This window comes from Bubalus kerabau, chromosome 19 (genome assembly GCF_029407905.1).
Source record: "Bubalus kerabau isolate K-KA32 ecotype Philippines breed swamp buffalo chromosome 19, PCC_UOA_SB_1v2, whole genome shotgun sequence".
Lineage (NCBI taxonomy): Eukaryota > Metazoa > Chordata > Mammalia > Artiodactyla > Bovidae > Bubalus > Bubalus kerabau.
Window position 1 is genome coordinate 22,246,481 of NC_073642.1, and position 18,815 is coordinate 22,265,295.

General features: G+C 48.4%; 1 protein-coding gene across 7 annotated transcripts in view; it reads left to right on the forward strand.

The window, feature by feature from the left end:
- The window catches only part of SEMA4B (semaphorin 4B), a 97,320-nt gene that overhangs the window by 49,924 nt on the left and 28,581 nt on the right, over positions 1 to 18,815 (forward strand). The window contains exon 1 of one of the 7 annotated variants that reach the window (XM_055556523.1): positions 3,108 to 3,773. The exons of the other annotated variants lie outside the window; for them this stretch is intronic. The gene's annotated coding sequence lies outside the window, so the exon portion shown is untranslated. Of the gene's footprint in view, positions 1 to 3,107; positions 3,774 to 18,815 lie in introns of those variants that run through there. 7 annotated transcript variants of the gene reach the window in all.

The window sequence follows — 18,815 nt, forward strand, 5'->3', positions numbered from 1 at the left end:
AAAAAATTTTTTTTAAGTACACGTATACAATTCTATAGTATATCTTGCAAGAATGCCCACAAACAAAAGCATATATTACACACTTTAAAATGGTAGCCTGTGGGGGGAGGGGTGGGGGGAGGCATGGAAAGATAAAAGGAAATGAACAGCCACATTAATCAAGCTACCCTGTGCCGACCATGGTGATAAGGCTGTGAACTGTGAAGGCGATTAACTCAAGCCTCTCTGCACCTGAGGTCCCACAGCCAGGAAAGGGGGTGGGTGGAGGGGGATCAATAATGTTAAAGATAAGGCCTTTTTAAAGTGCATCAAAGATATTTCCCTTTTTTCCATAAAAAGCTGGAGGAAGGTTGGAGGAGGAAGAGAGACAGGAAAAGGGAGTGGGCAGAAGGGGCAGAAAAGGGAGGAGGGAGAAGGAAGAAAAGACGGTGGAGAGCCAAAGGCGATGCGAGTGATGTGGAGGTGGACAGCATTCTTTCCTGGAGGCTCTGGGCTGGGCTGGACACGGAAAGGTCAGGGTTGCCTCAAGCCCTCTGGAGCTCTGAGGCCCCATGGGGGAGGGGGCCTAGATTCCAGGAGCTCCTCTGAAGAGCCTGGGCTCAGCAGGACACAACGTGCTCCTCCTCGTGCCTGAAACTTGGCAGGGTTGATGTTTTGCATCTCTTCCTGTTCCCTCTCACCCTCAGCAGTGTTTGGAAGGCAGACTTAGTAAAGCCATTGGACTAATTGTTTTAATTAATGAGTTAAGTTTTGGTTGCACTGTGTCTTCCTTGCTCCATGCTGGCCTCCTCTAGTTGCGGTGAATGGGGGCTACTCTTGGTTGTGGTGCACAGGCTTTTCATTGTGGTTGCTTCTCTGGTTGCGCAGCACAGGCTCTAGGGTGGGTGGGCTCAGTCGTTGCAGCTTGTGGGGCTTTAGAGCACTGGTCAGTATTTGTGGGGCCTGGGCTTAGCTGATCCTCAGCAAGTGGAATCTTCCTGGACCAGGGGTCGAACTTGAGTGCCCTGGGTTCTTATTCACTGTACCACCAAGGGAATCTGATTAGACTATTTTTAAAGCCATTTGCACAAATGAAGCCCACCACCTTAAGCTATAAATACAGCTACTACTAATTGGAGAGTATGAGCAGGAAAGAAAAATACAAGGAAAAAAAAAAAAGAAATGATTGAGAGGACTTCCCTGGTAGTCCAGTAGATAAGAATCTGCCTTCCAATGCAAGGGACCTGGGTTCGATCCCTGGTCGGGGAACTAGGATCCCACATGCCTCAGAGCAACTAAGCCCCCATGCCAGAGTGCTTCAACTAAGCCCCAACACAGCCAAAAAGTAAATAAATAGTTTTAAAAAGAAAATGATTGTGGAACTCTTACTTATGATAATGAACAGTTAGGAACAATTTCAATGTCCAGTAGTAGAGATTTACTTAAAAATGTGTGCCACATCCCTATGACAGAACGCACTAAAAATGAAGGTATAAGAGAATTTCTAATGTTACAGGAAAACCTCTGTGATATATTTCTGTCCTAGGGGAAATTGGCTCAGATGGTAAAGAACCCGCCTGCAATGCAAGAGATCCAGGTTCAATCCCTGGGTTGGGACAATCTCCTGGAGGAGGGCATGGCGACCCACTCCAGTATTCTTGCCTGGAGAATCCCCATGGACAGAGGAGCCTGGTGGGCTAGAGCCCGAGGAGTCTCCAAGAGTTGGACACAACTGAGCTACCAGCACACACACCTAGGGGAAAATCACTAAAGATTATGCACTGAATAGTACCTTTTCTAAACAATGTAAATGCATAATTCTGTATAGAAAAGAGCCAGGAGGATCGTCACCAACATATTAATACCAGTCCACTTAAGATCTGTGCACTTTGCAGTATGTAGATTGTACCTTCAAAAAAGTGGTAGAAAATATTAACAGTGGTAGTCTCTGGGTAGGATGATATTTTTCATTGTGTTTTTCTGTGTTTCAAATTTTATGGTAGTAAACATGTTTGTGGGCTTCCCTGGTGGCTCAGACAGTAAAGAATCTGCCTGCAATGCAGAAGACCCGGATTCCATCCCTGGGTAGGGAAGATCCCCTGGTGAAGGGAATGGCAACCCACTCTAATATTCTTGCCTGGAGAACTCCATGGAGAAGAGCCTAGCGGGGCTACAGTCCATGGAGTCAAAAAGAGTCAGACATGACTGAACAGCTAATACACACACACACACAAATATTTGTTGATGGACAACAGAATAACCATGTGTGGAAGAGCATTCTGTGGGGAGTCTGGTAGTCCCTTACCCCTATCTATTTTTTTTTGCCCGAACAACAGAACATGTGGGACCTTGCCACCAGAGGGGGAACCCACGTCCCCAGCATTGGAAGTGCAGAAGCCTTGGCCCCCAGGGAAGTCCCAAGCCCCTCTGTCCAGAGGAGAGGCCACAGAAGGCACCTAAGCCTAGCCTGGCCTAGGAAAAAGCTGGCTCTTGGCCTCTGGTTTCACCAGCTCCTTGACTGGCCAGCTCTGGCCAGCTCAGCTACTTACACGCCCAGAACTGGCTGTTTCTGGAACCACCCTGAGACAGCAAAGCTAGGAGGCAAGGGCTGGAGAGGGACGAGCCAAGGTCACTTGATAAATGCTAGATACTATTTATAACTATCTCTCACCCCTCCTGCAGATCTCCTCCTTTCGTTTCACTCCCACAGCCCAGCCCATGGCAGGTTAGGGGACGCGGTGAGCACGCGGTGAGCAGAATTTCTGGGTGGAGAAGTGAGTGGTTTCATGCAGGTGGCTCTGTAGCCTGCTCTCCCTTGCTTCTGACTGTAAACAATGCTACCATTATAAAGAGCTGACCATGTGCCAGGTGTGTGCCTGCATAATTGCGCTTCTCACCGCAACCCTGTGAGGTCCCTTGCTGCTCTCAGGCCTACCTTCCAGATGAAGAACTCAAGGCTCAGAGAGGTTAAGGAATTCCCCCTAGGTAACAGCCAGTTGGGTGATCGGTGGTAGTTGTTGCTTAAGTGGCTAAGTCTGTGTCTGACTCTTTGTGACCCCATGGGCTGCAGCCCTTCAGGCTCCTCTGTCTGTGGGATTTTCCAGGCAAGAATACTGGAGTGGGTTGCCATGCCCTCCTCCAGGGGATCTTCCCCAGCTAGGTATCAAACCTGCATCTCCTGCATTGGCAGGTGGGTTCTTTACAACTGAGCCACCAGGGAACCCGGAGTGGTGGTAGATGTCAGTGATTTGGCTTTACCAAGCCTGTGCAGATAAGGCAACCCAACTCTGTTTCAATAACAGATCTAGGATAACATCTCCCCCCTGTCCTCCGAATTCCAGCTAGTGAGATTGCTGCCTGCAGGGCATAAGTGAGGCCAGGCCGAGGCTCCGAAGATGGAGGTGGTGCTGGGGGGCTATAGGCCCCAAGGCCTAAGGGCAGCCAAGCAGTCTCGGGGAAGTGTCCGACTGGGACTAGCAGTGAGACTTATGTCGCCATCAGTGCCTGGGGGCGGAGGCGGGAGCCCGCTGGACAGCGAGCAAGCCCCGGGGGGCGCCTCCGGACAATTCCATCAACATGGGCAGGGGCGGGGCTTGGCGGCTGCCCTGCATTTCCGGGGACGCGGCGCCAGACTGAGGGTATTTGCAGGGACATCCCGGGTACCCGGGAAGTGAGTGCGTCGGGCGGGGCCTGAAAGCAGGGACGAGTCTGGGAACACCGAGAAGAAGGGCCGCCCCGCCGCGCAGAGGTGACCCTGTAGTGGGCGGTGGTCACGCGCGGGCCGTGACTCTCAGGTAGGCGAAGGGCACAGGGCGGGCGGGAACTGCGGCCCCGGGAGGAGGAGATCGGAAGTGGGGAGGCCACCCCGCGGCAGGCGCCGCCCCGGCCCCCCACTTCCCGCCGGGCCCCTCTCCCAAAGGGCGCCACCTGCACGCTCTGATGGGCACCCGCGCCGCCACTGGGGGAACCTGTTGTCATGGGAACGCGGGAGGCTGGGCCCACGTTCCCGTGGCCATCCTGGGCCTCTGAGCCAAAACTGCAACTGAGAGGCAGTGGTCCTCCTGGAGGCAGATCATTCCGAATTTGAGAAAGGCCTGGGCGCCTCCTCATATGGCCCTGGCTATGGCCCTTGAATCAGGTTCTTTGTCATAGCTTCTACTCTCTGAGTGACAACGTGGATGTAGGGGTTAGGAGGGCAAGGAAGATGGGGTCTTGGAAATTGAGGCTGCCCCAGTGGGCTCTCTGGAACCATCTCGGTCTGGCAAGAGTCAGGGGCCTGGGTCACCTGAGTAAGGTCATCGACCTCTGCTCACATTTCCTCACTAGTAATGTATGTTGTTTGGCTTATGAATTGCAAGTTTCTTATAAGGGTCGAATGCCATAAGGACTGGGAAGTGCACAATTAAGAAATTTTTTTGCCCAGAGATGGTTTAGCCTTTGGTTTAGAAATCTACCCAGTCCCACTCCCTTATTTTCATAGAAGAAACAGAATCCAGAGAAATTAAATTACTTCCCAAGATGATAATGAGTTGGCAAGGTCAGGATTTGAACCCAGTCTCCTGACTTCCAGGCTGTGCGATTCTTTGCACTGGTGCTTATTATTACTAAAGTTCAGGGAAATCTGAGAAGAAGGAGGTGGCAGAGGATGAGATGGGTAGATAGCATCACTGACTCAATGAACATGAATTGGAGCAAACTCTGGGAGATAGTGTAGGACAGGGGAGCCTGGTGTGCTGCAGTCCATGGGGTCTCAAAGAGTCAGACACAGCTTAGCAACTGAACAACAACAGGGAAATCTGGGGTATGTCTCTTTGCAACTGGGGCTCAGACTTTTGGAGACAGGCGGTCTAAAGATGAGGACATTGGCAGCCGGTGAACTGAAGGTGGGGAATGGAGGCTGACACCTTGGGGAAAACAGAGAGTCTCTCTCCCTGGTCCTATACCTTGGAGCTCTTGCTTTAATGTATTATCTGATGGGATTGCCCTAAAAAAAACCAAGGAAACAAGCATTCAGCTTTCCAAAATACTGTCTCTTGTGAAGCCAACAAATCTGTTGAGACTGTGTGAGCAAGAAATCCTTTGGCTGCCCTAAAGCAGGGAAGTGGGACTTCCCACATCAGAGAGGTGCCTTTCCTTTGAAAAGGTTAAGAGGAAGGTGGAAAAAAAGATCCAGGAAGGAACACTTGAATGAATCATTTGGAAATGATTTGAGACAGTCAGCTAGAACAGAAAACTCACTTATTCACTTTAGCAAACATTTACTGAAAATGAAAGTCGCTCAGTCATGTCCAACTCTCTGCAACCCCATGAACTGTCGCCCACCAGACTACTCTGTCCATGGGATTCTCCAGGCAAGAATACTGGAGTGGGTAGTCATTCCAGTAGTAGGTAGACATTACCTTTTCCAGGGCATCTTCCCTACCCAAGGATCGAACATTGTATTGCAGACTGATTCTTTACTGTTTCAGCCACCTGGATGCCTGCTATTTCCAAACTCTTCACTGGGGATGGAGATTAAAAACCTGAGTTAGGCAGGCCTAGTTCCTGCACTCAAGGAGCTTGTAGTAGAAGAGAGGGATGAGATGTGTAAATGAGTATTTCACTACAGAATCACGAGTGCCTTAATGGAAATCTGAGCAGAGTGCAGAGGCAGCTCAGAGGAGCCATTCCAGAAATGGCAGTTGAAAATGGCACGATTCTAGCCTTCGAAGCCTGGCAGCACGTATGGAGCTCTGCCAGACTGGCCCTTTGGTGGAGACAAAGGAATAAGTGAGTGAAAGTGTCTAAAGAAATGTGGACAAGAATGGTTATTCTCTGGGAAGAAGAATTTAAGGAATCTTGATGAACTGGAAGCTCTGTGAAGGCAGAACCATGTCAGTTTCTTCAACTTCAGCGATGCTTAGAAGGCAGCAAGTGCACAAGAAATACTGAATGAGTGAAAGAAGAAGGGAAAAAAGGGGTAGGGAGAGAGGGAGGAAAATACAGTAGCTTATGTTATCAAGAGGGGGATGGTTATAGCTTGAGACAAAACCCTGGTTGAAATTCTCCCGTACGTAGAGCATCTCCACAGGGTTCTGGAGTCCGATCCAGTTTCTGGTCCTAGTACTGACTTGCCACGTATGTAACCTTAGCAAGTCCCTGAACCTCTCTGTGCCCCCATTTCTCAACTATAAAGTGGGAATATCATAATTCCTGTTTCACCTTGTTGTGAGATGTAAGTAAATGATTGGATGTAAAAAAGCTCAGCTCAGTGGCTTGCTTATAGAAAGTACTCAATAAATGTTAGCCTTGTAAACGTCAGTTTTGCTTTAGGTGGGCATGCATGCTTTGTCAAGTCTGACTCTTTGAGACCCCATGGACTATAGCCCACCAGGCTCCTCTGTTCATGGGATTTTTCAGGCAAGAATACTGGAGTGAGTTGCCATTTCCTCCTCCAGGGGATCTTCCCAACCCAGGGATCGAACCCAAGTTTCCTGTGTCTTCTGCATTACAGGCAGATTCTTTACTGGCTGAGCCATTGGGGAAGCCCTTAGGTGGGCATAATTTGCCTGATAATTCATGTCAAGGTATATAATAACTCTTAATTCTGGTATTTCTTTTTACCTAATAAAGACTACTTCTAAAAGTTCCTGTGTCTTCAGACGAAAACACCCCAAAGAAATTATCTTTACTTTTTTTGGATTGGGGAGGGGAGGAGGGCAACAATCTCTTTGAAATCATATAAAAGCTCTGATTACTGTCATCATTCTTGGGGTTCACATCTCACTGAGGCCGACTCTATTGGTTAAGGGACCCCCTGCTCTGCTCCACTGCTCACAGGCTGTAAGGAAAGAGTGAAGGCAGTGTTCATAGAGGAAGAGCCTGAGAGGAGCAAGGTGGGTCTGCTCCCTTGCAGAGTGGACTGGGTGGATCAGGCCCTGGGTCCAGGCCCCTTAGAGCCCCTCCTTTTTTTTTTTTTTTTTAATATTTTTGTTTATTTATTTGGCTGTGGCGGGTCCTACTTGTGACATGTGGGATCTCCAATCTTAGTGTTGGCATATGTGATCTTTAGTTGTGGCATGTAGGATCTAATTCCCTGACCTGGGATCAAACCTGGGCCCCCTGCATTGGGAGATTAGTAGCCACTGAACCACCAGGCAAGTCCTCCTCTGACTCCTTTGCTAGAGCTGAGCTGCGCCCACTCAGAGCCTTATGGTGTCCTCCAGCCTGGTGCTCAGTACTGGGGTGCTGCCAGGCATCCCAGGAGTCTCAGGCCTGGAGAGCTGCTGTGTAAGATCCCTGTCTGAGCATGGATCTGGGGTGCTACCCACGTACCGGCTTTTTGTGAGCATCTTGTTCTGGTGCCATGGTCTAGGCTGGCAGGTGGGCACACTGTGGCAGTAATACATTCTTCCTTCCATTCTATCAGAGCAGTCTTTGGAGCCACAAGAAATCAATGGAACCCACCCATCCATCCCTACCCAATGGGCTCAGCTGTCTAGGCCCACTCTTCGAAGGCAGTGCTGGAACCAACAGCAAGGCTCTCTTGGAGTAAGAGGCGGAGCCACCAGGTGACCTAAGGTGACAGGGAACCACGGTTGCTTGGAGGGCCCCACCTCTTTGGGATGAGAGAGCCTTGGTCCTCTGATAGGAAGGTTCCTTCTCGGGAGTGATGAAAGGCCTTGGCTAAGTCTGCTGTCCCTCCATGTAGCAATGGCCAGGGGTCTAGGGCTCAGAGTGGGACTTAAAGAGGAAGAACTGGGGACAAATGGAGAGGTAGATTCCTGATTTCTCGAGATCTTGAGACTGGAAGGGTCTCATAAGCTAGACTTGAAACCAGACTGTCCTAGAGGCTTATGCTCCTTGCTTCCCATGCTCACCCGGCCTAGGATGTCTGCCTCATACCTCTGAGTGGCTGCAGGTATGAGGTTTCAGGGGAAAGAGAGTCACCGGACAGTAATTGTGCCCCTTTGGGGTGACAGGTGCCACGCATCAGCCAGGCTCTCCAGGCCCCCTGGAGGACAGACCTGGGGGCCCAGGCAGACAGCCCCTCTGGAACTTGCATCGGGAGCACGGGCGCGATGGTGGCAACCTACCGTGTTCTACCGTGTCGAGTCAGGGACAAGCTGAGCCCGGCTGGTTGCACCACAGCCCTGTGGGGCAGGGGGGTCCCCTCCCAGGGAGTGGCCAGCTCAGGCCCCGACAGGCCCCGGTGGGGGTGGTTGGGGCGGGCAGCGAGCTCTTCACCGCAGCGGGCGCACCCAGGGCCTGGGCTGGGCGGGCCGGTTCCTTCTCCCCGTGAGACTTGCAGCCTCAGCACTGGGTTGGTAGGAGGTGGCCGAACCTGAGCAGAGAGCTCAGAAGAGGGTCCTCTAGCTTGGACATCTTAGGATGGCTGTGGCCAAGTTTAGGTAAATGAGGTGAACCCATAATATAACGAGCACGGCTTTGTTTGCTCGGCTTTCACCCCGCACCGGGGCTGCCCATCGCCTTGTGAGCCCTGTCTCCTCAGCTCTCCTGACAGCCCAGGCAGTAATGTTAGCATTCCCATCTCACAGATGGGGAAGCTGAGGTTCTGAGAGATCCCGTGGCTTGCTACAGTCCCCAAAATAACAGATAGTGCTGAAATTCTACTTCTTATGGAAGAACTGGTGTGCCTCATCCCTGGATTCGAACCACTTCACAGAGCAAGAAACATAAGGGACCAGGACTTCCCTGGTGGCCCAGTGGCTAAGACTCTGTGCTCCCAATGCAGGCGGCCTGGGTTCAATCCCTGGTCGAGGAACTAGATCCCACATGCTGCAACTAAGACCTGGGAGAGCCAAATAAGTAAATAAACATTTTTGAAAAAGAAAGAGACATAAGGGACCAGTGAAGAGGAACACAGTTTGCAGAAGAGAGATGAGGCTCATTTACATTCATTGCTAGACCCTGGTTAAAGTTGCTGGTGAGACTTGAAGGTGGTGGCCGTGCTGGCCCCGTGAGTGCCCTCCACTGCAGAAGGTACTGCCCCAGGGACACTCCCAGCCCCCGGCATCTGGAAGTCATTGGCGGATTTAAAAGCACACATAGGGTGTGCCAGCTGGTGTCGCTTTCTCATCAAAATGTATTGATGCTGCAGCCCAGCCCCTGGGGAGGAAACAGCAGCATTGTGCCCAGCTGGCAGGGAGGGGAGCTGCAGCTGCAGGTTGGCATGAGAGGAGGGCTCAGGGCGACGAGGGGATGGTGGCAGGGGGCCAAGGCCCAGGGAGCTGGGCTACCGCCAGTGCATGTCTGCGAGGCCTTGCTGGGCAGCCTGCCAGCCAGAACCCAGAGATGGGAGGAGCTTGAGTGCTACTCCAGGACGGGGCGGGCGAGACCTTGGGTTCAAGCTCCACTGGGCTTGGCAAGAGGCCCCTCCTCCACGGCCGGGAAACAAAGCAAAGCCATGACTCCCAGAGTAGGACTGTGTGAGAGCCAGGATCCCCTGGGTGGAAATGAGAGCCGGCAGGTCGGGCTGGGGGCAGGCTGGCAGGAGCCATCCGTGCCCCAGGTCAGGGCTGGCCTATGCCTGGGCGGAGGCTGTACCTATAGATGGTTAATGAGTACTGACGGCTCAAGAGGCTGACTGTGGTCTGGATGGACCATTGCACGGCCAGCACTAGCCCTGAGCCCACACTGCCTTATTCCTTTGTAACTGAGCAGGTTACAGGGGCCTTATATTTTTAGCCACACTTTGCTTTATTTTCTCTTGTGTGTGTGCATGCCAGGTCCCTTCAGTTGTGTCCGACCTTTTGCAGCTCCATGGACTGTAGCCTGCCAGGTTCCTCTGTCCATGGGATTCTCCAGGCAAGAATACTGGAGTGGGTTGCCATGCCCTCCTCCAGGGGATCTTTCTCACCCAGGGATCAAATCCATGTCTCTTGTGTTTCCTGCATTGGCAGGTGGGTTCTTTACCACTAGCACCACCTAGAAAGCCTCATTTTCTCTTGTAGCCTTTCCTATTTCTCTTCACCTTCTCCCCCTGATATGTGCATGCTAAGTCGCTTCAGTCTTGTCCAGCTTTTTGCGACCCCACGGACTGTAGCCCGCTGAGCTCCTCTGTCCCTGGGATTCTCCAGGCAAGAATACTGGAGTGGGTTGCCATTTCATATTCCAGGGATTTTCCCAACACAGGGATATAACCTGCACCTCTTATGTTTCCTGCTTTGGCAGGTGGGTTCTTTACCACCTAGAAAACCTGGAAAAGCTCCCCTCCCACGCCCACTCCCGACTCCGGCCCATAGCTAGTCTCATTTTCTTCTTTCACCTGATCCTGCAGGTGAGGTGTTTTATTATTATTATTATTATTATATTTTTACCTTTTGGTCTCCTTGCTTACCCCCACCCCCACCCCACAATAATAGGTATAAGGTAGAAATTTACATACAAGAAAATGCATAGATCTTCAGTGTACAGATCAAAAAATTTTAATCTGTTTATACTTGGGAAACCAACATCCTAAATAAGATACAAAATACTCTTGTCATCCCTAAAGTTTCCTTGGCTGCCTTCAGACATGTGGCCCCATTTTGTCTGGCCTCTTTGCATGTATTCCTGTGCATATTTTGGGCTTTCCCGGTGGCTGAGCTGGAAAAGAATCTGCCTGCAATGCGGGAGGCCTGGGTTCCGTCCCTGTGCACATTTTACCTCTCCTTCTCGCATTTTTATCCATCTTATGTGTGTGCTTGTGTGTACAGGAGAGAGAGACCCTCAGACAGAGGATGGATGGGGAATGAGTTGTGTGAGTGTGGACAGAGAAAGGAAGCCAGACTTGACTGCATCTTGCTGGCCAGGGGCACAGAGGAACCGTTGGTTTTCGCTTTGTCTCTTTCTATACTCCTTCCAAGTGGCGCCCTGAGCTCTTTATAAACACCGGTGTTCTGGCTGAGAAAGACTTGCCTACATCCAAGGGTGGCAAAGGGGAACAGGAGACACGGTGTTGGCCTGGGAACCGCTCTTCAGCCCACAGGAAGTCAGCTCAAATGAGGTTTTCTCTGTCAGTCATCCTCCTGTTTTTTTTGTTTTTTTTTTTTCACCCTGGGGAGAACAAATTAGCATGCCAGAGGGAGACAGGGGAGCTCACAAGGCCCAAGGCCGAGTGCTGGGGCATGAGTTAGAGGGCTCCTCTCCAGGCCAGCAGGTGGGGCCCACATTTTGTCTGCCCTGTGGAGGTCCTACTGGAGTGCCATGTGAGGCAGTGGGGGTTCGAGAGGCAAGACCCGTCACTGTCTTCAAGGGGCTTGCACCAAGTTGGCAGAAGACACCCTTGTAGTGTTTGAGTGGGATATAATTAACTACCAAGTGAGGCTACATCAGCCCCTGCCTCCTCTCAGAGAGGAGCACCCATGTGTTGCCAAGACACTCGGGCAAACCAGCCTGGGTGCTGCTTGAGGGGAGACCTGATGTGGAGATTCTGGCACTCAACAAATTCTAATCAAACAGATGCCACTCATCAGGCCCTGTTCTAGGTAACAGCAGTAAGCAGAAGATAGAAGGAAACGCTATAGTTAGTTGTAGTCATTCAGTAGCTAAGTGGTGTCAGACTTTGACCCCATGGACTGCAGCACACCGGGTTCCTCTGTCCTCCACTATCTCCTAGAGTTTGCTCAAATTCATGTCCATTAAGTCAGTGATGCCATGTAACCATCTCATCCTCTGCCACCCACTTCAGGGTCTTTTCCAATAAGTCAGTGCTATAGCTATAGCTAGGACCTTGATTTCAATAAGATTTCTTATAATTTTTTCATATTATTGTTATTGTTGTTACTATTATTTTTTTGGCCACGCTATGTGGCTTGTTGGATCTTAGTTCCCTGACCAGGGATTGGACCCAGCAAGACTGTGGAGTCCTAACCACTGGACTGCCAGGGAAGGCCCTCATATGATTCTTATGGATAATATGAAGAAATGTGGGTGAATGGTGCAGTAAGGAAGACACCATAGCTAACACATGATTCAGCCTACAAAGGATGTCGATCAGTTTCAACCTGGATGGAGGTCTCCAGTAGGCTCTGTTTTTGGAAATGCCTCCCTCAATTTCCCCCTAAAATTTATAAAACACGATATTAAAAACACCCATAACTTTCTATATTAACCAGTTGTCAAAACTCCGCCACAGTAGCACTCACACTCTTTCTCATACACAAATGCACACTCACAACCCACTTGTTTTGGCTTAATCGTATGAAAGTAAGTTGTAGACATCATGACACTTGATGTCGACAGACCTCAGCAGGCGTCTCCAAAGAACAATGACATTCTCCTAAGAACACAGTACCATTATTGTACCTAAGAAAATGAACAATAATGCCATGCTGCTGCTGCTGCTGCTAAGTCACTTCAGTCGTGTCCGACTCTGTACGACCCCATAGACGGCAGCCCACCAGGCTCCTCCATCCCTGGGATTCTCCAGGCAAGAACACTGGAGTGGGTTGCTATTTCCTTCTCCAGTGCATGAAAGTGGAAAGTGAAAGTGAAGTTGCTCAGTCGTGTCCAACTTTTAGCGACCCCATGGACTGCAGCCTACCAGGCTCCTCCGTCCATGGGATTTTCCAGGCAAGAGTACTGGCGTGGGGTGCCATCGCCTTCTCCAAATAATACCATAATATCATCTAATACAGAGTGCATGTGTATTAGCAATTTCTCAATTGCTCTGTGGCTTTGTTATTTTCCCCTTCAGGATTTCAATCAAAGTTCACGTATTGCATGTCTTTTTAATTTTCTATCCTAAAACAGTTCTCTTGTCCTTTTTGTCTTTTCATCAGTTTCACCTTTTTGAAGAGTCCAAGCTCTTTGTCTTGTAGAAGCTGAATGTTTCCTATTGCGTCCTCACTATTAGATCTGGGTTACATACTTTTGATACAATTGTTGATGAGGTGTGTATTTTTTATTGACTCATATCAGGAGGTGAATGATATCAGGTAGTCTCACTACCAATGATGTTACTTTTGGCCACTTGATTAATATGGTAGCCACTGGGGGCAAAAAAGATAGTGGCCACCAGTGCTCCTTAGAGAAACATTTTCCCACTGGTCATCAGTAAGTCATCTGTGGGTCAGACTTTGAGACTGTTTCCTTTTAGGGTTTTTTTTGGCTGTACCACGCAGCATGTAGGATTTTAGTTCCCCAGCCAAGGATGGAACCCACGCTTCCTACAGTGGAAGCTTTGAATCTCAGCCACTGGACAACCAGAGAAATCTCAGAGATCTTGTTAACGTAGTTTCCTAACAATCTTCCACCCAAAGGTTTAACATCCATTAGTTATCCTTCAGTTCAGTTCAGTCACTCAGTCGTGTCTGACTCTTTGCGACCCCATGAATCGCAGCACGCCAGGCCTCCCTGTCCATCACCAACTCCCGGAATTCACCCAGACTCACGTCCATCGAGTCAGTGATGCCATCCAGCCATCTCATCCTCTGTTGTCCTCTTCTCCTCCTGCCCCCAATCCCTCCAGCATCAGAGTCTTTTCCAATGAGTCAACTCTTCGCATGAGGTGGCCAAAGTACTGGAGTTTCAGCTTTAGCATCAGTCCTTCCAAAGAAATCCCAGGGCTGATCTCCTTCAGAGTGGACTGGTTGGATCTCCTTGCAGTCCAAGGGACTCTCAAGAGTCTTCTCTAACACCACAGTTCAAAAGCATCAATTCTTCGGTGCTCAGCCTTCTTCACAGTCCAACTCTCACATCCATACATGACCACTGGAAAAACCATAGCCTTGACTAGACAGACCTTTGTTGGCAAAGTAATGTCTCTGCTTTTGAATATGCTATCTAGGTTGGTTATAACTTTCCTTCCAAGGAGTAAGCATCTTTTAATTTCATGGCTGCAGTCACCATCTGTAGTGATTTTGGAGCCCCAAAAATAAAGTCTGACACTGTTTCCACTGTTTCTCCATCTACTTCCCATGAAGTGATGGGACTGGATGCCATGATCTTCGTTTTCTGAATGTTGAGCTTTAAGCCAACTTTTTCACTCTCCACTTTCACTTTCATCAAGAGGCTTTTGAGTTCCTCTTCACTTTCTGCCATAAGGGTGGTGTCATCTGCATATCTGAGGTTATTGATATTTCTCCTGGCAATCTTGATTCCAGCTTGTGCTTCTTCCAGTCCAGCGTTTCTCATGATGTACTCTGCATATAAGTTAAATAAACAGGGTGACAATATACAGCCTTGACGTACTCCTTTTCCTATTTGGAACCAGTCTGTTGTTCCATGTCCAGTTCTAACTGTTGCTTCCTGACCTGCATACAGATTTCTCAAGAGGCAGGTCAGGTGGTCTGGTATTCCCATCTCTTTCAGAATTTTCCACAGTTTCTTGTGATCCACACAGTCAAAGGCTTTGGCATAGTCAATAAAGCAAAAATAGATGTTTTTCTGGAACTCTCTTGCTTTTTCCATGATCCAGCGGATGTTGGCAATTTGATCTCTGGTTCCTCTGCCTTTTCTAAAACCAGCTTGAACATCTGGAAGTTCATGGTTCATGTATTGCTGAAGCCTGGCTTGGAGAATTTTGAGCATTAGTTTACTAGCGTGTGAGATGAGTGCAATTGTGTGGTAGTTTGAGCATTGTTTGGCATTGCCTTTCTTTGGGATTGGAATGAAAACTGACCTTTTCCAGTCCTGTGGCCACTGCTGAGTTTTCCAATTTGCTGGCATACTGAGTGCAGCACTTTCACAGCATCATCTTTCAGGATTTGAAATAGCTCAACTGGAATTCCATCACCTCCACTAGCTTTGTTCATAGTGATGCATTCTAAGGCCCACTTGACTTCACATTCCAGGATGTCTGGCTCTAGGTGAGTGATCACACCATAGTGATTATCTGGGTCGTGAAGATCTTTTTTGTACAGTTCTTCTGTGTATTCTTGCCACCTCTTCTTAATATCTTCTGCTTGCTTGAATCTAGATTTTCTGTCTATCATTTCCTCTACGTCTATCAGGCAGCACTTCTCTATGGAGAAATTTATTCTTTCCAGCCCTTTTCTTTCTCTCTCTGCTTTGCTGGGTTTTACTGTAGACTAATGGATTGTTTTATTTTTGTGCATTAGAATCCATTACTTCATTATGCTTTCTGATGCTCGAATTGTCCCAAGTTTGGTCATCAAGCTGGCCCTATATCCTTTTGACATGACCCCATTAGTCTTTAGTCACTTCCTTGTTTTCTGGCCCAACACAAGGTCCCAGGATCACCTTGTACTTTCCTTTTCATTTCTCCAAGGAGTTCTGTTGCCTTTCATTGAAGAGTGATATTTAGAAACCAAGAAGTGGGTGTTAGGTCTGCTCATCTAATATTTTTATCAGTGACTTGAATAATGGTCAAGAATGCTTATCAGATTTATAGATGACTCAAAACTGGGAGGGGAAGCCAATTGTATGATAGAATCAATATTCACAATGACCTCAGTAGGATGAGATCTGGACCAGAAGCAGTAGATTTAAAGGAGATCAATACAAAGTCTTGTGCGTAGGTTAAAAAAGTTAATTGCATCATTTCTGGTTTCAGGGAATTCCAGACCAAAGTTGATATCAACAAGGAGCTCTAGTTGTTAGTTGACATGGGCCCACAGTATTCCTTGACTCTGAGGTTGCATTCATTTATTCATTCACTTAGCCAGTACTGACTGAGGGTTAACCATATGCGAGGCACTGTTCTAGAGGCTATGGATAGCTTATTTAACAAGCCAAAGGAGCAAAAATACTTGCCCTCCTCAGTCAACATTTCTTGGGGGTGAGAAGGCAGGTGGGAGGTTCAGACAATAAAGAAAAACCACCACAAATAAGCAAATCATTTAGTGTATTAGAAGATGATGAGCATGTCGGAAAAACATCTCAGGGAAAGGGGAATATTGGGGGAACTTCAGATTCTTCAAGAAGGTGATCTTTTTTCTTTTTTTTAATTAGAGTATAATTGATTTACAATGTTGTTTTAGTTTCAGGAGCACAGAAAAGTGAATCTTTTATACAAAATCATTCATCCACTCTTTTTTTAGATTTTTTTTTCCCATATAGGTCATTACAGAGTATTGAGTGGAATTTCCTGTGCTCTGCAGTAAGTCCTCATTAGTTATCTGTTTTGTACATAGTGGTGTGTATGTGTCAGCCCCAATCTTCCAATTTATCCCTCCCTCCCCTCTACCCTGCAACCATAAGTTTATTTTCTACATCTGTAACTCTATTTCAGTTTTGCAGATAAGTTCATTTGTAGCCTTTTTACATTTATTTTTTAAATTTATTTTTAATTGGAGGATAATTGCTTTAAATGTTGTATTGGTTTCTGCTGTACAACAAAGTAAATCAGCCTCAAGTATACCTATATCCCTTCCCTCTGGAACCTCCGTCTCACCCCTCTAAGCTGTCACAGAGGGCTGGGTTGAGCTCCCAGTGTTACACGGCAACTTCCTTTTAGCTATTTGTTTTACATATGGTAATGTATAGGTTTCAGTTCATTCCACCCTCTCCTTCCCAGCTGTGTCCACAAGTCTGTTGTAGCCTTTTTTTAGATTCCACACATAAACAATATCATGTGATATTTGTCTTTCTGTCTGACTTAACTTCACTCAGTATGATAATCTCTAGGTGCATCCATATTGATGCAAATGGCATTATTTTGTTCTTTTTTTATGACTAAGAAGGTGATCTTTGAGGAAAGATTTGAAGAAAACGAGGAACTCAATAACTTTCTGGGTAGAGAACTCCAGGCAGAGGGAGGAGCCAGGGCAAAGGTCTTAGCACAAGAGTGTTCGTCCACATGAGTGCCTGGGGTAGAGTGAGTGAGGGGTGGGGAGAGCAATGGATGATGCAGTGGGCGTGGGGGCAAGGTAACCTGGAGCCTTGCATACCACTGTAAGGAACCACTGGAGGGTTTTGAGCACAGGAGTGCCATGACCTGACTTTGGTTTTGAAAAGCTCACTCTGGCTCCTGAGTTGAGAACAGTTTGAGAACAGCTCAAGGGTAGTCAAAGTGAAAGTCGCTTAGTCGTGTCCGACCATTTGTGACCATATAGACTACAGTCCATGCAATTCTCCAGGCCAGAATATTGGAGTGGGTAGCTGTTCCCTTCTCCAGGGGATCTTCCCAACCCAGGGATCGAACCCAGGTCTCCCGGTTTGCAGGCAGATTTTTTACCAGCTGAGGCACCAGGAAAGCCCAAGGGTAGTCAAAGCTATGGTTTGGAATCCAGTAGTCATATATGGATGTGGGAGCTGGACAATAAAAAAGGCTGAGCACTGAAGATTCAATGCTTTCAAATTGTGGTGCTGGAAGAGACTCTTGAGAGTCCCTTGGACAGCAAGGAGATCAAACAAGTCAATCCTAAAGGAAATCAACCCTGAATATTCATTGAAAGGACTGATGCTGAAGTTGAAGCTCTAATCCTTTGGCCACCTGATTTGAAGAGCTGACACATTAGAAAAGACCCTGATGCTGGGAAAGACTGAAGGCAGGAGGAGAAGGGGACAACAGAGGATGAGATGGTTGGATGGTATCACGGACTCGATGGACGTGAGTTTGAGCAAACTCAGGGAGCTGGTAACGGACAGAGAAGCCTGGCATGCTGCACTCCATGGGTTGCAAAGAGTCAGACACGACTGAGTGATTGAACAACAACAAGGGTAGAAACTTCTGAGGTGGTGCTAGTGGTAAAGAACCTGCCTGAATGCAGGAGATGCCAGAGATGTGGGTTCGATCCCTGGGTTGGGAAGATCCCTGAAGTAAGAAATGGCAACACAGTCCAGTAGTCTTGCCTGGAAAACTCTACAGACAGAGAAACCTGGTGGGCTACAGTCAATGGGGTCACAAAGAGTCGGACACGAGAAGCGGGCAGTAACTGGGACCCCAGGAGGTGGTAAGTGGTCAGATTATAGATTTGCTAGTGGATTGAGTATGAGGAGCAAGAGAAGAGAAAGGAATTAAGGTTTTTAATCTGAGCAATTCAAAGACAGACTTGCCATTAAATGGGATGGAGAGGCTCACACTGATGGAGCATGTTCTGGAACCACATTGAATTTCAGATACCTATCAGATAAGACAGCCTTGTAGAAATGTCAAGGCCATTTGGAATTTAGGACAAAGGTCCTAGGTACAGGGCTTCTCGGGTGGCACAGTGGTAAAGCATCCACTTGCCAATGCAGGAGGCTCAGGTTCGATCCCTGGGTTGAGAAGATCCCCTGGAGGAGGAAATGGCAACCCACTCCAGTATTCTTGCTGGGGAAAATCCCATAGACAGAGGAGCCTGATGGGCTACAGTTTATGGGGTCACAAAGAGTCCAACATGACTGACTGAGCACACACCTAGCTACAGATAGAAGCATGGACGTCACTGACTAAAGATGTTTTGACACCATTGATACCGCATTCCCAGGCCTGGGCAATGCTAGAACTGTGGGTAGATGTTGCTGGCCACGTGCCAGGTGGAATTCTGTGTCCAGTGCTGGACGACCCTTTAAAAAGGGTGCCACCAGTCTAGAAGGTGGAGATACAGAGATCATGGAAGCTTGGCTGTGCGTGAGGAGATCTGGGACCATGTGAGCACTGTGCCCACCCCTTGTCAGTCACCCTGTGGGAGGCCCTGGGAGTAGGGCGAGAGCCAATGGTGCTGGCTCTGAGAAAGCTCATTGTGGGCTGGGGGTGAAGAGGAACTTTCCAGCCACCGCGGCTAATTCCTGGAGAAACTGTCCCTACTGCCATGGAAATGACTGGCAGAGGTTTTCCAAGTCCTTTTGACTTGGACTACAGGAAGAACTACATTTTACTGTGATCCTGTGCAAGGGCTTCCCGGGTGGTGCTATTAGTAAAGAACCCTCCTGCCAGTGCAGGAGACATAAGAGACACGGGTTTGATC